Genomic DNA, 18,464 nt, shown 5'->3' on the forward strand with positions numbered 1-18,464 from the left:
GTTGATTGTCAGATGTTACCTTGTTGATTGTCAGATGATTCCTAGTTGATTGTCAGATGTTACCTTGTTGATTGTCAGATGATTCCTATTTGATTGTCAGATGTTTCCTTGTTGATTGCCAAGTGCTACCTTGTGGATTATCAGATGTTTCCAAGTTGATTGTCAGATGTCCCCTTGTTGATTGTCAAATGTTACCTTGTTGATTTTCAGATATTTCTTAGTTGATTGTCAGATGTTTCCAAGTTGATTGTCAGATGTTACCTTGTTGATAGTCAAGTGCTACCTTGTTGATTTTCAGATATTTCTTAGTTGATTGTCAGATGATTCCTAGTTGATTGTCAGATGTTTCCTTGTTGATTGCCAAGTGCTACCTTGTGGATTATCAGATATTTCTTAGTTGATTGTCAGATGTCCCCTTGTTGATTGTCAAATGTTACCTTGTTGATTTTCAGATATTTCTTAGTTGATTGTCAGATGTTTCCAAGTTGATTGTCAGATGTTACCTTGTTGATAGTCAAGTGCTACCTTGTTGATTATCAGACATTTCTTAGTTGATTGTCAGATGTTTCCTAGTTGATTGTCAGGTGTTACCTTGTTGATTGTCAGAGGTTTCCTAGTTTATTGTCAGGTATTTCCTGGTTGATTGTCAGGTGTTAGCTTGTTGATTGTCAGATGTTTCCTAGTTGATTGTCAGGTGTTACCTTGTTGATTGTCAGATGATTCCTAGTTGATTGTCAGGTCTGATGTGCCCATTCACATTCTTGCTTATCTGTACGAGAAGAATCGGCTTTTAAACGTCATTAGCTATTTCTTCGCCATCACTGTGTAAAGCTTTGGCATTCCCTGTTACAAATACAACATATGAAGCTACACCGGTCACGGGTTTTTGGTCTGATTAGCGTTGAATTAAAAATCCTTCATATACTCGAAATATTTCTTTAAAACATACTAAAATTGTAAATACTAATATATGATGATCAAGAGGCATCTGATTTTAAACCCGCTACATCTCGAGGAGACAGGATTGTCACTTCAGCTGATAGGATCAGTAATCAAACAATCAATATTCTTGTTGTAACAGTCTACCTAATGAAGCTGTTATATTGACGCCTGAATAGTTGTGCGACCAATAATGAAAATTCTAGCCCCCATTACGTTCCACATATTCCTGCCACAACAGTTTCTAATACCAATCAGATACTTCAAAGGCATACCGGAAATGGCCAGCAGTTATCTCCCGTGTGTACTTCCTGGTGGCAGCACTTAAGAATGTTATATTCTCGTCTTGGTGTCCGCGAAAATTTCGAGGAGACGCGTTTTCTTACAGGTAGCCTGGTGACGTTACTTGGGTGGTTGTCATACGAAAACTGATACTTTTGTCGGGCTATTGGATGAAATATTAGCCTTTGTTGGGCTCTTTGATGCAATATGAGCTTGCGTCTGGGTCCTTTGGTTTATCCATTTGACTTGACCGCCTCCGTGGTGTAGTGGCTAGAGCGTCCGCCCGGAGAGCGGAAGATCGCGGGTTCGATCCCCGACCGCGTCATACCAAAAGACGTTAAGATATGGTACTTGTTGGTCCCTGCCTGGCGCTCGGCATTAATGGGTACAACTAGGACTGGTCGGCTCGGAGTCAGTATAATGTGTCTGAGTGGGGTATTCATGCTTCACTGCGGCATGGTATCTCAGTGGGCTAGCACTATAAAACCAGCTTCAGTCTGGGCTAGTACAAGCAGCCGCACATACACATACACACGCATGCACGTCGTCATATGAGCGCAATATTCTCAAGTACGACGTTAAACCCAATTTCACCTCACCTCACCTCCATTTGACTTACCATCTTTGAGCGTCTCCTGGACCAGTCGATGCAATTTCAGGGTCATTTTATATGATTTTTATGCATTGTCAGTTTTTGTCAACCTTTTCTAGCACTTTAGGCTGATGTAGTAAAACTGCTTCTAAGATTCAGCACTGGCCCTGTGCAATGGCGGATATGCGACGATTGTTCGAAAAATCCCCCCAGGCGTGATTGAAATTTTGTTTAATCAGAGTTTCCTCAGGTGAGAGTATTCTGGAGATCCTGCCTTCCCGCAGACATCAAGATCTCTTCCTCAATAATGATTAAATCTGCTGCAGGTATTAATTGAATCTAATTATTTTCGTGCCACAGCTGGAGTCAGGGGATACGATGGAAATACTGCAGACATAATGGTAGTCGGAAATGGCCCACCGTGGTCTTGTGTGTTTCCGACCTTTGGGATGACGTCTAGCGCTGTTGTTATCAGTGGGTACAGAGATTGAAAGTGTGTCACAGGACATGCATACAAACGACCATCTCACTCACCTATATGAGAGAGGATACTACAACGGCGAATGCCATGACAACGACGTCGTCCTTGACAACAACAACAATGCTTAACGTCGTGGGAGACCTGGGTTAGAATGGGGTACAAGAATTCTATGCTTGTTGTGTGAAAGAAACAAATCCTGAGGTCAGGCTTAGCGACTTGGTTTGGTGTCATTGTCCAATGACAGCGAGGGACATTGCTCATGATATCAATCACTAGGTTGTCTGGTTGTTGGCTGGGATATTTACAGGCCGTTGGCATAAAGCGGAAATATTGCTGACTGACATTAAGCAAAAACAGAAATATATGAGAAACTCTTTAAGGGCATACTTTTTACATTTGTGAAAGAAATAGAAAAAAAATATCATCATCAAAGCACCCAGCTTGATTTCAATTATCTTCTCGAATTTTCGCGAAAATAATCGAAGCAACGAGAACAAATTCGAAAATGTGAGTTTTTGAATACCTTAAAATAGCGTGAAAATATTCGTAACATCGACATAACGGACAAATAATTGAAATAACGAAAGAATACTCGAAAGTCAGGGTGGATAGTTCCACATCCAAGAACACAGTTCTTCATTTTGGAGTTCCGCAGGGATCGGTACTTGGATCAATTCTGTTCACTATCTACACTTCTCCACTTGGTGACATAGCCAGAGCTCACAACTTCTCCTTCCACGTCTATGCGGATGACTCACAACTGTACCTGTCCTTTAAACCTCTCGATCAAGTACTAGTATCTGTTGAGAACACCTTCTGTTCAGCTCAGAGGTGCATTGAACATATTAAAAACTGGATGAATAATCATTTCCTCAAGTTGAATGAGGACAAGACTGAGCTGTTGATCATGGCTCCGAAGCGGATTGCACCAACTTTGAGTCTGTCTCAGTTCTCCATAGGTGATTGTGTTGTCAGCCCGGCTACCGAACCATCTACAAGATTCTGCTCCTCACTTTCAAATCTCTCCACAATCTCGCTCCTAACTACATCTCAAGTCTTATCCAGCCATACCAACCTCGGCGCAGTCTGCGGTCAGCTGACAGGCTTCTCCTTGTGGTACCAAGCTCCAGAACCAAGTCTTGCGGCGAACGGTCTTTTGCATCAGCAGCACCATTCTTATGGAACAATTCCCAATCAAAATACGAGCCTCACAAGAACTCTCACTCTTCAAAACCAAACTTAAAACACATCTGTTTAGCCAAGCCTACTGAATCTCGCTGTATAGATGTGGAACTCAAAGCGCTTTAGAGCAGTGCTTATCTGATTTTAGCGCTATATATTTTTTTTATAAATGTTTCTATGTATGTATGTATGTCTGTGTGTGTGTGTGTCTGTATGTATGTATGTATGTCAGTACGACTTTCTTTTTCTACATTTGGAGCTTGTCATCACGTGCACTGCGTAATATCTATGACTTGGGAACTCCAGCTCTTCGGCGTTGAAGCGTTTCCGCAGGATGAAGTGAGTGAGTAAGTATGGTTTTATGCCACTATAGCAATATTCCAGCAATATTACGACGGGGAACACAAAAATGGGCTTCACACATATTTCCCATGTTGGGAATCGAGCACGAGTCTCTTGCATGACGACCCGTGAAGATCAGGGTTAGAATTGGTCTTCAGCAACCAATGCTTGCTGTAACAGGCGACTAACAGGCTCGGGTGGTCAGGTTCGCTGATTTGGTTGACACATGTCATCGTATCTTAATTGCGTACATCGATGCTTATGATGCTGATCACTGGACTGTCTGGCCCAGGCAGCTATATATAGCTGGAATATTGCTGAGCGTGGTGTGTGTCATCAACCAACCACCAACTTTTGTCTGACGAGTGGGCGCTTTAACCACTAGACTACCTAACCACCCGCGTCGGATGAAGCAGCCATTAAATGGTATTCCACCAACACAATGCCAGATATTTATCTGGATGCTGTCAGGTCCCGACTCGCCACGATCCGGTGTCAAGTCTCCATTTTTGGATAATTTGTAAAGCACATCCTTGGTCTCTGCCAACTGTTATGAAAGGGGCGAAAGGCCATCCTCATTGACTACATATCAATCTTTAAAGCAGTTCCTTCAAAATACTTCCATACATTAGTACAGCACAAAATAAAATTCATTGATATTTAATTCAAATATTTGAAGAACGGGATGGTGTAATCAAACCCCAGCGGTCTCCATGCGACTGAAACATTGCGTCCCGACATAACGATGAGAATCGTGTTGTATGAGGACAATCCAATCCAGTATCCTCCAATAGATCGATACTCATAACGGTACACTTAGGTAGGTCTACTTACTAGCCGTGTTCCTTGTCCGTAACCAGGGGTAACCATGGTCTTCCACCTTCAGTGATCAGTATCAAATCTACACTAAGAATAATACCATTTGGGATTTCCTGTATAATTGGGACCTTTGCGTAATGCGAGGATGCAAGATGCCAACGGAACGTCTTCATCCATAGACGTCAATATACCACGTCGTTGCTGCATGCTGATCAATGTTTGGTATAGAGTTTATGTAGATGAGACCAGTGTCTCTTGCTTCGAGGGTATAGTGACTGGTTGAGACAGTGTCTTTGTTAATTACGGTATTGCGACTAGGGTACAGAGATTTTGTCACTGACGGTATTGCGTCCAGGTGAGACAGTGTCCTTGTCATTGACGGTATTGCGTCCAGGTGAGACAGTGTCATTGCCACTGACGTTACTGTGTCCAGGTGAGACAGTGTCTTTGCCATTGACGGTATTGTGTCCAGGTGAGACAGTGTCTTTGTCATTGACGGTATCGCGTCCAGATGAGACAATGTCTTTGTCATTGACGGTATTGCGTCCAGGTGAGACAGTGTCTTTGTCATTGACGGTATTGTGTCCAGGTGAGACAGTGTCTTTGTCATTGACGGTATCGCGTCCAGGTGAGACAGTGTCATTGCCACTGACGTTATTGTGTCCAGGTGAGACAGTGTCTTTGTCACTGACGGTATTGCGTCCAGGTGAGACAGTGTCCTTGTCATTGACGGTATTGCGTCCAGGTGAGACAGTGTCATTGCCACTGACGTTACTGTGTCCAGGTGAGACAGTGTCTTTGTCATTGACGGTATCGCGTCTAGGTGAGACAGCGTCAGTGCCACTGACGTTATTGTGTCCAGGTGAGACAGTGTCCTTGTCACTGACGGTATTGCGTCTAGGTGAGACAGTGTCCTTGCCATTGCGTTCAGGTGAGACAGTGTCATTGCCACTGACGTTATTGTGTCCAGGTGAGACAGTGTCTTTGTCATTGACGGTATCGCGTCTAGGTGAGACAGCGTCAGTGCCACCGACGTTATTGTGTCCAGGTGAGACAGTGTCTTTGAACTGAGGCTATTGCGTTCAGGTGAGACAGTTATATATTATATATATTGGGGCATATGCACTCAGTTTAGCTTCTTATTGATGCAATAAAAGACTTACGCCTTGCCTGAAATCGATAATTGAAACTTCGAGGCAAACAGCTTCCAAACAGAGAACACTTGCCATATATGGAATGTAATCAATTGCTCCGTACATCTAAAACTGTCGCACGCGATGTTTGCCGAACTGGTTTCAATCACAAGTTGCACGTATGTTTCTGTCTAGGACTGAGTTCTGTCTCCAGAAGAGTTATATGATATTCATAAACAGAGCTCCAAGGGATATAGTTCTATGGGGTTCGCTTGAAATGGTCGGCCGGTAGGGGGAGCGAGAGTCGATTTAATGCTACGTTGCATTAATGCATTCGAACATTTTAATTTTGATCTAAATACGTAATTTGTATTGGTAGCTTCTCTTAAGGGTGGGGGTGGTGTGTGGTTTTTTTTATAGTTTGTATTATTGAGATAAATGCATTATTTATTATTAGAAGTTTGGTTTTAAATAGCGCCTTTAAGGTTGGTAAGGTAGTGTCTATAACCGATGGTTTCGTGTATGGCTGTGGCTGCAGTCCGTCACTGACAGTAGTAAACTTAGGCAGTGCCTCTGTTACTGAAGGTACTGTGGACAGGTGAGTCAGTGTATCTTATCACTGTTGGGGCTGACCAGCACGACATCCTCATCGTGGTCACAGACAGAACGCACGTGATGTTTTACCATACCGCCTGTGACCACAGCGTTAGGATGAGAGTATGGGTATTGGAGCCGAGGGTATTGACCCGTCTTCTCAAACCATCCGCTTGCTCAGTAGTCAGTAGTAATCAGGGAGGAATAGCATCTACACACCGACGTTACACCCAGTTATTTGGTCTTGATGCCTAAAGGAAAGGTGGGATGAGCCCTATTCGTGTTAAAACACTTCCGTCTGGTGCTGTAGAGAAGCTTGAGGATATACAGGCTGCAAGGAAGTGTACTGTTTTGACGAGAGGGTGTACTCAGTGACAAGTATCGACATTCAGGTGGGAACATTGGTTGTAATGTGTCTGATATGATATCTCGGCTAGGTACTACAGCTATTGCCTGCATCCGTACCACTCTGTGTGTTTAGATTTACATGATGTGCGACTTTCAGTCAGGTCGCCTTCCTTTGTTTCCCTCGGGCTCTTGTCTTTGACGTATGTTGTAGTTATGTGATCATGTGTTGTAGCTATATAGACGTAGTAATGCTGCCGTACATTGTTATGTCAACTGTGTTGTAGCTATGTATACATAAAGTGTAGTTATTGGCTCGTCACGCCGAAGACCCGGGTTCGAATCCTAACATGGGTACAATGAGTGAAGCCGATTTCTGGTGTCCCCCGCCGTGATGTTGCTGGAATATTGCTAAAAGCAGCGTAAAACCAAACTCAGTCAGTCAGTCAGTATATTGTAGTTATGTCGACACGTGCTGTTGCTCTACAGACGTATGTTGTTGCTCCATGGACGTGTTGTAGTAATGCTGCCGTACGTTGTTATGTCACGTGTGTTGTAGCTATGTATACATATATTGTAGTTATGTCGACATGTGTTGTAGCTCTATAGACGTATGTTGTTGCTCTATGGACGTGTTGTAGTAATGCTGCCGTACGTTGTTATGTCAACTGTGTTGTTGCTGCATAGACGTATGTTGTAGTCATGTCGACGTACGATGTAATTACGTCGACGTATGCTGTAATAATGTAGCCGTATGTTGTACTTGTCGCTTTACGTTGTAGTTGTCACGATGACGTTATACCACTTGTGCCCGCACACTACCTGATCTTAAAGTGTTACGACTGCAAGAACATTTCGAGTGAACAGAAACACCGTGAATATTTCATTTGCATGGGCGTCGTGCACTGCCGCGCTACTACGTTGTTCTTGGAGTAAGTGAAGTATTCATCCACTCTACGGTCTCGTTATTTCACACAAGGGTGGAGCTAACACCGTCATCGAGGCTCCGTACGTCATGTAATGTTAAAGCGGTTGGTATTGATCTATATTATCATGGTTTTAGCAAACAGAACAATGACATATACTCAGCAGCAAATAAAACGTCAGTACGAATTCAAAATTAGATAGGCAATGTAATCAAATCATTACAGAAATGGACATAATAAGCGGATCAAAAACATTTTTTGTGTACCATATCTTGATACATCAATGAATAACTCAGCACAATGTCAAGACATTACTTTAACGTTTGCAGTCCATTCAGACTCTTGACTTGAGTATCTAGTGTGACCACCACGAGCGGCAAAAACTGCAGCACAGCTTCTATGCATGGCGTGCACCAATTGATTGATGAAGGCCATTGGCACCTGGAACCACACTCTGAGAAAGGCCTGGCGCAATAAATCGGCTGTTTTCGGCCTTGGTATGACATTATTCAGTCTCCTCTGAATTTCATCCCAAAGATGTTCAATTGGGTTTAAATCAGGGCTACGGGCTGGTCACTGCATAATGTTGACACCGTTCTGCTGTAGGAAGTCCCGTGTAGCTCTGGCAGTATGGGCCCGGGCGTTATCATGCTGGGAAATGTTGTTCCGGTGACGTGCGAAATGTGGTATGACGTGGGGTCTGAGAGCTTGGTCGATGTAGCTCACCGCTGTGATGCCGCCTCCTCTCCCTGGACCAAGGTTCTGGAACACCACAGGACCCACTCTCTGGTTCAGGCCTATTCCACCCCATACCATGATGTTTGCACCTCCCCATGAGTCTCTTTCCATAACACATTGGTCTGAGTAACGCTGGCCACGTCATCGCCATATTCTTGTTCTGCCATCTGCAGTTGATACACAGTACCGACTCTCATGTGTGAACAGAACAGTTCTCCATTGCATGTATCGCCAGTTTTGGTGTTGTAGGGCAGACGTTCACGAGGATAGGTCCACGGTAAGGTCTACGGCAATGGAGGTTCCCACTGTTAAGACGTCGGCGTACTATATCAGTACTGATTGGTCTTCCGTGTGTTCCCACTGTCTGGCGTGCTGTTTCGGATGCCTGCATGAAGGGATTCTGTACATGCTTGGTCTACCAGTATGGGGGCGCTCATTTGTGGTGTTGGTGGCCCGGAAACGTTGCTGCAGCCTATAGGTGGTCCGAAAGTTGACCTGGAAGTGATTAGCAACGGCTTGTGCAGTGTGGCCAGCTTCAAGTCTTCCTAGCGCCTGGTTCCACTGAGCTGTCGTGAGTTTCGGCATCCTGCTGACGTTGTAATGTGAATGTTTCAACCAGGTTTGGGGGTGCATTTTATAGGGCTGGTCCTTGTGAACAGCACGTGCAGCATGAGTTGCATGAAAAATATGGAGAACACCGTACCGTCTCCGAGATCAGGTTGCGTTTTTGAGACCATTTCCTGGGTTCCATTCGGAGTTTGGGAAGGAATGTCTTTGCTCAGGTAAAGTTGGAGATGTTGTCAAAAATATACAATCAAAACATTACATGAGTTTACAGTTATCCGTTTCTGTGACGGAAAATTGCAAACTGACGTTTCTTTTGCTGCTTAGTATACATGGAACAATGAAGTTATCCAAATGCTAAGACAAAAGTTGCACCTCCAAATGAATATTGTGTATACAGCTACTGCTAGTACCCATCGGGTTTGTCTACATCAGTGACATTTACAATCCTGTTTAGCTGTGCATGCATTAAAACAAACAAAAAAACTTCTTTATCCTAATAGTGTGAATGCATTTGTGAAAATACTAACTGAGCTAAATGTTTTTTAAGTAAAAACATTGTGGAAATAGTAATTCAGCTATATGTTTGTTTAGTTAAACTTGTGAATTTAGTAAGTCAGAGAAACGCATGGAAAGAGAATATTGTTAAAAAAGTGGTATTGGTTAACGTTTCTAAAAGTGAAAACAGTGGGAAAGTACTTCAGCTAAATGTTTTGGTTTTGAAAATTGAAGAAATAATAATTCAACTGGATGTTTGTACATTGTGCGAATAGTAATTCAGCTAAACATATTTGTTCAGATCAGACAGAGAGCAGTGTGTTTAGAATTTCTCATATAAAGACTTACTGTAATCCCTAAATACATTGTCGCACCGGACAGAATGGCACCCTAATTGACAAACATCTTCATAGTATCTTGAAATAGATTTCAAATGGGTTAGTTTATCATTTGACGTTTTGTTTGTGAGAAGAGACGGTGTTTAACTGTGTAATGTCTCAGATATACGTCTATCTTACCCTTACCTATAGAAACAATAATGTGATTTGAGAAAAGAGGCCGTGGTCACCAGAAGGTCGCAATTCGTCTGATGGACATGTGCTATTTCTTTGTTGTGTCGGTCACTCATAGTATTAGAATTATTTCCATTTTGTGGCAAATAGTAACCATGGCAACACAATACTGATATCTTAGTTACTCCGTCCTAGGCCATAACGAGCGACCAACGCGAATGGCATAATTAAGGAAAACAGGGTTAATTCCACATAATGAGATAGCTGTAATCGAAAGTTGATAGTTTCTGACAGAGACCGTTGTTACTGCCGTATGTATCGAACCACTTAGGACAATATCACCAATAGTTGATGTTTACAAAAGACACACTGCCCAGCTTCAAGGGTTTACTCCAGGATACAAGCCGCGTGTGTGTGTGGCGAGTTATGAATGAAAACCCTTGTCATCGTGTAATTAATCTGGTTTGATGTGTTTGCCGTGAGAGCCCAAGGCAAGAGCAATGAAATGGCGCTACGTATCAGAATTGTTGATTAGATTGGTTTTTGCCTGTAATTAGCGTAGAATTACTCTTGTATAACCAGAAGCACATGCTGCTCAGTCTGTTATCAATGAACCTGTCAGTGCCGTACACCGCCAATCTGTCTGTACTAAGGTATTGCTGTATTAGGAACCCTCAGCCCCCCATTCATGAACTTGTCATGGTTCGGGGTTTCGCATTTCTCCGACAAATTTTGAGTTAACACGAAGAATCTACCTTTGTCTGAATCAGTGATATTTATGATACTGTTTCCCTGTGCATGCATTAAAACAAGCAAACAATGCATTTGTGGAAATGGTACCTGAGCTGCCTGTTTGTGAAGTAAAAACATTGTGGAAGTAGTAATTCAGCTATATGTTTGTGAAGTAAAAACATTGTGGAAGTAGTAATTCAGCTATATGTTTGTGAAGTAAAAACATTGTGGAAGTAGTAATTCAACTATATGTTTGTGAAGTAAAACATTGTGGAAATAGTAATTCAGCTATATGTTTGTGAAGTAAAAACATTGTGGAAGTAGTAATTCAGCTATATGTTTGTGAAGTAAAAACATTGTGGAAATAGTAATTCAGCTATATGTTTGTGAAGTAAAAACATTGTGGAAATAGTAATTCAGCTATATGTTTGTGAAGTAAAACATTGTGGAAATAGTAATTCAGCTATAAAAACATTGTGGAAGTAGTAATTCAGCTATATGTTTGTGAAAGTAGTAATTCAGCTATATGTTTGTGAAGTAAAACATTGTGGAAATAGTAATTCAGCTATATGTTTGTGAAGTAAAAACATTGTGGAAGTAGTAATTCAACTATATGTTTGTGAAGTAAAAACATTGTGGAAGTAGTAATTCAGCTATATGTTTGTGAAGTAAAACATTGTGGAAGTAGTAATTCAGCTATATGTTTGTGAAGTAAAACATTGTGGAAGTAGTAAAACATGTTTGTGAAGTGAAAAAACATTGTGGAAGTAGTAATTCAGCTATATGTTTGTGAAGTAAAAACATTGTGTAGTAATTCAGCTATATGTTTGTGAAGTAAAAACAAGTAGTAATTCAGCTATATGTTTGTGAAGTAAAACATTGTGGAAGTAGTAATTCAGCTATATGTTTGTGAAGTAGTGGAAGTAAACAGCTATATGTTTGTGAAGTAAAAACATTGTGGAAGTAGTAATTCAGCTATATGTTTGTGAAGTAAAAACATTGTGGAAGTAGTAATTCAGCTATATGTTTGTGAAGTAAAAACATTGTGGAAGTAGTAATTCAGCTATATGTTTGTGAAGTAAAACATTGTGGAAGTAGTAATTCAGCTATATGTTTGTGTGGAAGTAAATTCAGCTATATGTTTGTGAAGTAAAAACATTGTGGAAAGTAGTAATTCAGCTATATGTTTGTGAAGTAAAAACATTGTGAAAGTAGTAATTCAGCTATATGTTTGTGAAGTAAAAACATTGTGGAAGTAGTAATTCAGCTATATGTTTGTGAAGTAAAAACATTGTGAAAGTAGTAATTCAGTAATTCAGCACTATATGTTTGTGAAGTAAAAACATTGTGGAAGTAGTAATTCAGCTATATGTTTGTGAAGTAAAAACATTGTGAAAGTAGTAATTCAACTATATGTTTGTGAAGTCAAAACATTGTGGAAGTAGTAATTCAGCTATATGTTTTACGTCAAATATATACGCCAGAGTTAACCTTTACGTCAAATACATACCCGCGAATAAACATATAACTGAGTAAACCTGGAACCCTAATCAAATACCATGAATATTATGTCAAAAATTCCCCGAGTAAGATCAATGATCCAGAACTTAATTATCTCGCCATGTTCTTGCCATTTTCAGGCCACACAGCTTATAAAATATACAACCTGGAGTCCACTGGCGGTAGTCATAGTTTATTCATCACACAGGAAGATGCTCTCTTTAGTTTACCATTATAAACAAACATACCCATCAGTGGGTCCAAGCGTCACAAGCAACTAGCCCTTATCGAGCAGCACGTTATTATGATACTCCATTTCTCAATGACAAAAAACACCACAGGAATGCTATGCGTAGAGCTTGTTGTTCATCCATCGATCCCTCAATCAGGTAGAACGGCTACCAGGCTTGCAGATGGGACTCGCTTACACTGCTTCTTACAGGAATACTGTATGGGACTTCCATGTGATCGCAGACTTGTCTAGCCATTGTAAAGCTCACCACATGGTATTTGTACGTCGGCTTGTGACAATATGCTCAAATTGACCTGTATAGAAGAAAGGATAGGCTGTGAGGAGACTGAGGTTAAGGATCGCTGATGGAGGTTTAATCTAATTTTGCGACATACATAGAACGACGGCTGCTAGTGTTTACAATACACGTGAGTATGCCTTTTTCAAATCTTATGGATGTACCTGTGATCTCACAATCTCGGGGTATATTGGGTAGGCGTGCGTATGAAGCGTTCCTCATAACACTGAAGGCCCTGTTTGCCTATTTGTGTACAACGTAAGATCCAATTCCTGGTAAAAGACATAACTAGAATGTCACTCATATTGTCTAACGAGCGATGGGGGAGTAGACGGGAGTAGCTAACTGCTTCTTCTTCTGATGTTTCGAGGATCCACTGATAATGGTTCAAATTATAATTTAGCGACCATCAACCATGGGTGTATACTTCTTTTGCCCGGCTTTTTATCCTGTTGTGCAAGCCTTGGTTCTGTTATTGTATAGGGGGTGTCCGCTCGTCACGCCGAAGACCCGGGTTCGATTCCCCACATGGGTACAATGTGTGAAGCCCATTTGTGGTGTCCCCCGCCGTGATATTGCTGGAATATTGCTATAAGCGGCGTAAAATCATACTCACTCAACGTTATTGTATAGGGTTGTTGTTGCTTTCTACATAGGAACAGACACGATCCACCGGCACCTTTGTACCATCTTCGATAAGCCAGGGTATTATCTGTCTCCATAACATGACAAGTAAACTGGGCCTATACTGCACGATAGTTTCATTTAAGTACTATAGTGATGTCACTGTCTCTTAGCAGTAATTCTGCAAAAACATCCGCTCGCTCATGGCTGCAATTTGACTGGATGGCTATTTTTAGTGTCGAATCGGACACAAAACGAAGCTTTGATGACGGATGAGTCGAAGGTATAGACAGCCAAACTATTTATGTCGAAGTTAAAGGGATCTGCGTAAACACTTCACATTTTCCAAGGTTCCACAATCTGGCAAATGAACAACACACATGGATCGACCTTTTTCTTTTAGGGACCGTTCATAATTTATTGCTAAGGGGGTGATGATGATTTTTTTGATTTTTTGTATTTATTTTTATTTATTTATTTATTTTTTATTTTTTATTTTATTTTTTTTGGGGACATTTCGTTCTGGGGAGCTGGGGGTCATCAATTTTGTAACATGTAGGGGGCAGGAATTGTGTACATAAAAATATTTTAAAGTTATGCATAGACATTATGGGAAGGGGGGTCATTGATTTTGTACATGACATGCATAAATTATGATCGGTCCCTCAGATAAACATAAGTTCGACTCATCAGAGTTTGACGATACAGTGTTTGACTGTACAACAAGAAAATGATCATATGTTACTCGGTCATCGAGAATACCTTTAACGTGGTATTATGATTTCATCTTTGTCGTGTATGATATCAAATGTAAAAACTTAACTTAAACTTCTGGATTTGCGATGTCTTTCGTCGATCAGCCAATTCGGAAAGCTGTTTCAACCCTGAGGTGAACGCTCGTGAAGGTACCTTACAGAGATAGTTGTGTGGTATATAGTATCCCATATAAGGAGGTCAGTATAACCGGATGATGTGACCAGTGAGATCTCAAGATCAGAGAGTGAGTGAGTGAGTTTAGTTTTACGCAATATTCAACAATATTCCAGCTATATGGCGGCGGTCTGTAAATAAATAAATAGTCTGGCAAGAAACAATCCAGTGATCAACAACATAAGTATCGATCTACGCAATTGGGATACGATGACATGTGTCAACCAAGTCAGCGAGCCTGACAACCCGATCCCGTTAGTCACCTCTCACGACAAGCATGGGTTACATGAAGATCAATTCTAACCCAGATCTTCACGGGTCTCCAGATCAGTAACACATTGGATGGTTAGCTCGTTAATTAATACTACCTACAGAGAACTGATGTAAAGATTTTAAGACACCCTTCCTACTATAATCACAGCTTGTTCACAGAAGCAAAAGTAAAAACCGCAATCGTAATTTAGAGAATTTAGATGGCGTATTTAACATAGGTTTCTTCGGCCTAAAATCATACCCAAAATCAATAACGCGGATTCAATGAACAATTACCTAATTTCATTTGAAGTTTTTGAAGGGAAGTGGTTCAATCATGTCTTGAGTCTAAACGTTCTGTGCCATTTACCTAGACTTAGCCTGGGACTTATAGTATCGGAAGATAGCATGAATGAAAGAACGTAATAGAAGTGTATTAAATTTTATTGATACTCACCGACTTGATGTAACATTTATTCGGGTCCTTGTTATTTATTTGCCAGTAGCGCGATCAGAATTCAAACCCAAGGTCAAAGCCGCGACACGGTAAAGGGACGCAACTCCGTGAACCACGTGTCCTCAGAGCAATCTTACTGAAATATACATGGCTGTTTAATATCATGGAAGCCAAATAAGTTGTCCCTTATTCAGAGCACCCCACCCATTCCGTTTGTAATGTACGTGTGACATTTGTTGTATGAATACATCCACGATTGATGTATTGGTCAGTACGAAGGCGATATGTGTGCAGCATTGATTAGCATTTACCTATTGGGAAGCCATTCGTTCCCCACTTATTGACTATGGCTTCTGTTATTCGTTTACGAGGTATTGAATATTCATGTCACAGCTATTTTAGTATTTGCAACAGGTACCTCTTCGATTATTTACAGAGCTTTGTGCAGAAATGGTCCCACGACACCACTGTTTCAATACCCGTGGATCGTAACGCGCCGTGAATTTCTCGCTGGTCGATCCAATTACCCGAAAGTTCAGGCGCTTTGTATGTTTAGAGTGAATCGAAAGCTACATCCGGATAATTACGTACACAAAGTTAACCTGGAACACAACAGACTACACATCAGGGTGGTTCCATAGCAGTGAGCACTGTCTGTATATCAATATATCTAGTAGGTCTAATGCCATGTATTTGCTTGATCACAAGATCTCAAGAAACATTACAGAACATTCACTACTGTGGACTATTGAGTGACGTCTTGTACCTATGTTACTACCAATAGATAAAATGGCATGAAGATAGCCATAGTTTCCTGTGTAATAAAGGCAATGTACTCACATATTATTAAAAGTGTAGGACAGTTTTCAATGATTCTCACCATTCCAAGCAGCACTTAACCATACCAATTTAACTGTACACTTAGTCATGCCAATAAACATGTAACGCTTAATAATACCTGTGAACATGTTTAACTTAGTACTACCTGTGCACATGTTCAACTTAGTACTACCTGTGGATATGTCAAACTTAGTAATACCCGTAGTCATGTCACACTCAGTAATACCCGTAGTCATGTAAGACTTAGTAATACCCGTGGTCATGTCACACTTAGTAATACCCGTTGACATGTAAGACTTAGTACTACCCGTGGAAATGTCATACTTAGTAGTACCCGTGGAAATGTCATACTTAGTAGTACCCGTGGAAATGTCATACTTAGTAATACCCGTGGAAATGTCATACTTAGTAATACCCGTGGAAATGTCATACTTAGTAGTACCCGTGGAAATGTCATACTTAGTAGTACCCGTGGAAATGTCATACTTAGTAGTACCCGTGGAAATGTCATACTTAGTAATACCTGTGGAAATGTCATACTTAGTAATACCTGTGAACATGTAAGACTTAGTAATACCCGTGGACATGTCATACTTAGTAATACCCGTGGACATGTAAGACTTAGTAATACCCGTGGAAATGTCATACTTAGTAGTACCCGTGGAAATGTCATACTTAGTAGTACCCGTGGAAATGTCATACTTAGTAGTACCCGTGGAAATGTCATACTTAGTAGTACCCGTGGAAATGTCATACTTAGTAATACCCGTGGACATGTCACACTTAGTAATACCTGTGAAATGTAAGACTTAGTAATACCTGTGAACATGTAAGACTCAGTAATACCTGTGAACATGTAAGACTTAGCAATACCTGTGAACATGTAAGACTCAGTAATACCTGTGAACATGTAAGACTCAGTAATACCTGTGAACATGTAAGACTTAGTAATACCTGTGAACATGTAAGACTCAGTAATACCTGTGAACATGTAAGACTCAGTAATACCTGTGAACATGTAAGACTTAGTAATACCTGTGGGCACGTCACCACGAAGACATGGATTTGTCAACCAGCTCACACACAACTTGGTAACTGACACTTTCCATATTTGACATTATGTAATCATACTTCAAGCAGCCTGAGCCCCACTTATCGAATGTTTTAAAATGAATACCACTTCAGGGGTGGAAATAACTTTAAAATCGCTAGTGTACTCCGGAACAGTGGCACATGTAAAATCAATTGCCCTGATAAGTTTTGTCCGTTTTCTTGTTGATTTTTTAAAATAAACAACATAATTAACATTGGAAAGACAACTGGACACCGGTACAGTATGATATACAAATTTGCTTGCCCGACAGAAAAAAACCACTGGACTCGGACGTCGGGTGATGGGCATAGGGCTATTTCCACCCCTGCACTTATAGTACGTTACGCAATCTATAAGTTTTCATTTCGTGCTGTTGTAGTGTTTGAAAGCCTTGCTAGGATATGCAGACCTCACTCAATCAAGTTTCTTTTGTGTTTTGATTTGACAAAAAGCCCAATTTTTGTAACTCAAAGGGTCGATCATTATGAATAATGAAGCAGATCCCCGTGCTGAAAGGGATATAGAAGCATACTCTCAAGCTAAAATCTATAAATTTGCTAAAGTAGCTCTTAACGACATTCAATAACATAACTCGATAACAGGTAATATCACTTGTTTGCATGTGGTTTGTGTATACACTGTTCTCGGTCTCAGGTCCTGCAGTACGCTTCAGTTTCCAGTTGCTGTGGTAAACAGCTTATTAACTATCATAATATGAAACATATACTCTCCAAAAAAAGAAACGCATATAGGATTTTCAACTGTATTTTTATGTTTATTTTGAAACAGCTTGTAGGCTTTATGAGTCAATGAAATATAGTGAATTGCACACTGGGAATGCAGACTTATCTGTCTTTGGCACCAACTCGAGGAAAGTCAGTTTGAGTGTCACATGGAGACGTGTGTCGGCGCTGAAGTCAATACCTCGTGTGACCACCGTGGGCATCCAGAACTGCACGGCATCGCCTCGGCAACGAACGAATAAGTCTCAGAATCTCGTGTTGCCCAATCGCAGCCAACTCTGCCTGTAGTGCCTGTGCGAGTTGCTGAAGTGTCTGGGGCTGAGGGTTACGGCGTCGCACCCGTCTGTCCAGGGCATCCCACAGATGTTCGATCGGGTTTAAGTCCGGTGATCTTGAGGGCCAGGGGAGCACATTGATGTTGTGGTTCTGGAGGAAGTCTCTAGTGTGACGGCAGGTGATCTCCCGCCACATCATAACACCGCCCCGGCCGAATCTGTCCACCTGGGGAATGCAAGCGTACACCCGCATTCTTCCATCGCGTCGTTCCAATAGAAATCGTGATTCATCACTGAACCAGATTCTACGCCAATTCGGTAGGTTCCAGGCCTGAACGTTGGTGCACCATTGAACTCGATGTCGACGATGTTGTTGTCGAAGCACAGGGCCAAAATAAGGTCTTCTGGCACGTAAACCAGCCTCTCTCAACCTGTTCCTGACGGTCTGTGCAGAAAGCCTCCTCAATCCGGGTATTTGTCGAGCGGTACTGGTCGCCGTAGATGTTCGATGACGCAGGTGATGCACCCGGATGTAGCGATC

The 18,464-nt window shown here is 41.3% G+C and overlaps 1 protein-coding gene across 2 annotated transcripts in view; it reads left to right on the top strand.

Annotated features, from left to right (window-relative positions):
* Positions 1–18,464, top strand: part of LOC124263404 (cytoglobin-2-like) — a 53,844-nt gene that overhangs the window by 26,372 nt on the left and 9,008 nt on the right. Inside the window, exon 1 of one of the 2 annotated variants that reach the window (XM_046698020.1) lies at positions 12,561–12,839. The exons of the other annotated variant lie outside the window; for it this stretch is intronic. The gene's annotated coding sequence lies outside the window, so the exon portion shown is untranslated. Of the gene's footprint in view, positions 1–12,560; positions 12,840–18,464 lie in introns of those variants that run through there. 2 annotated transcript variants of the gene reach the window in all.

Source organism: Haliotis rubra, unplaced genomic scaffold, assembly GCF_003918875.1.
Source record: "Haliotis rubra isolate DU_JTF1 unplaced genomic scaffold, ASM391887v1 Scf88, whole genome shotgun sequence".
NCBI classification, from domain to species: Eukaryota; Metazoa; Mollusca; class Gastropoda; order Lepetellida; family Haliotidae; genus Haliotis; species Haliotis rubra.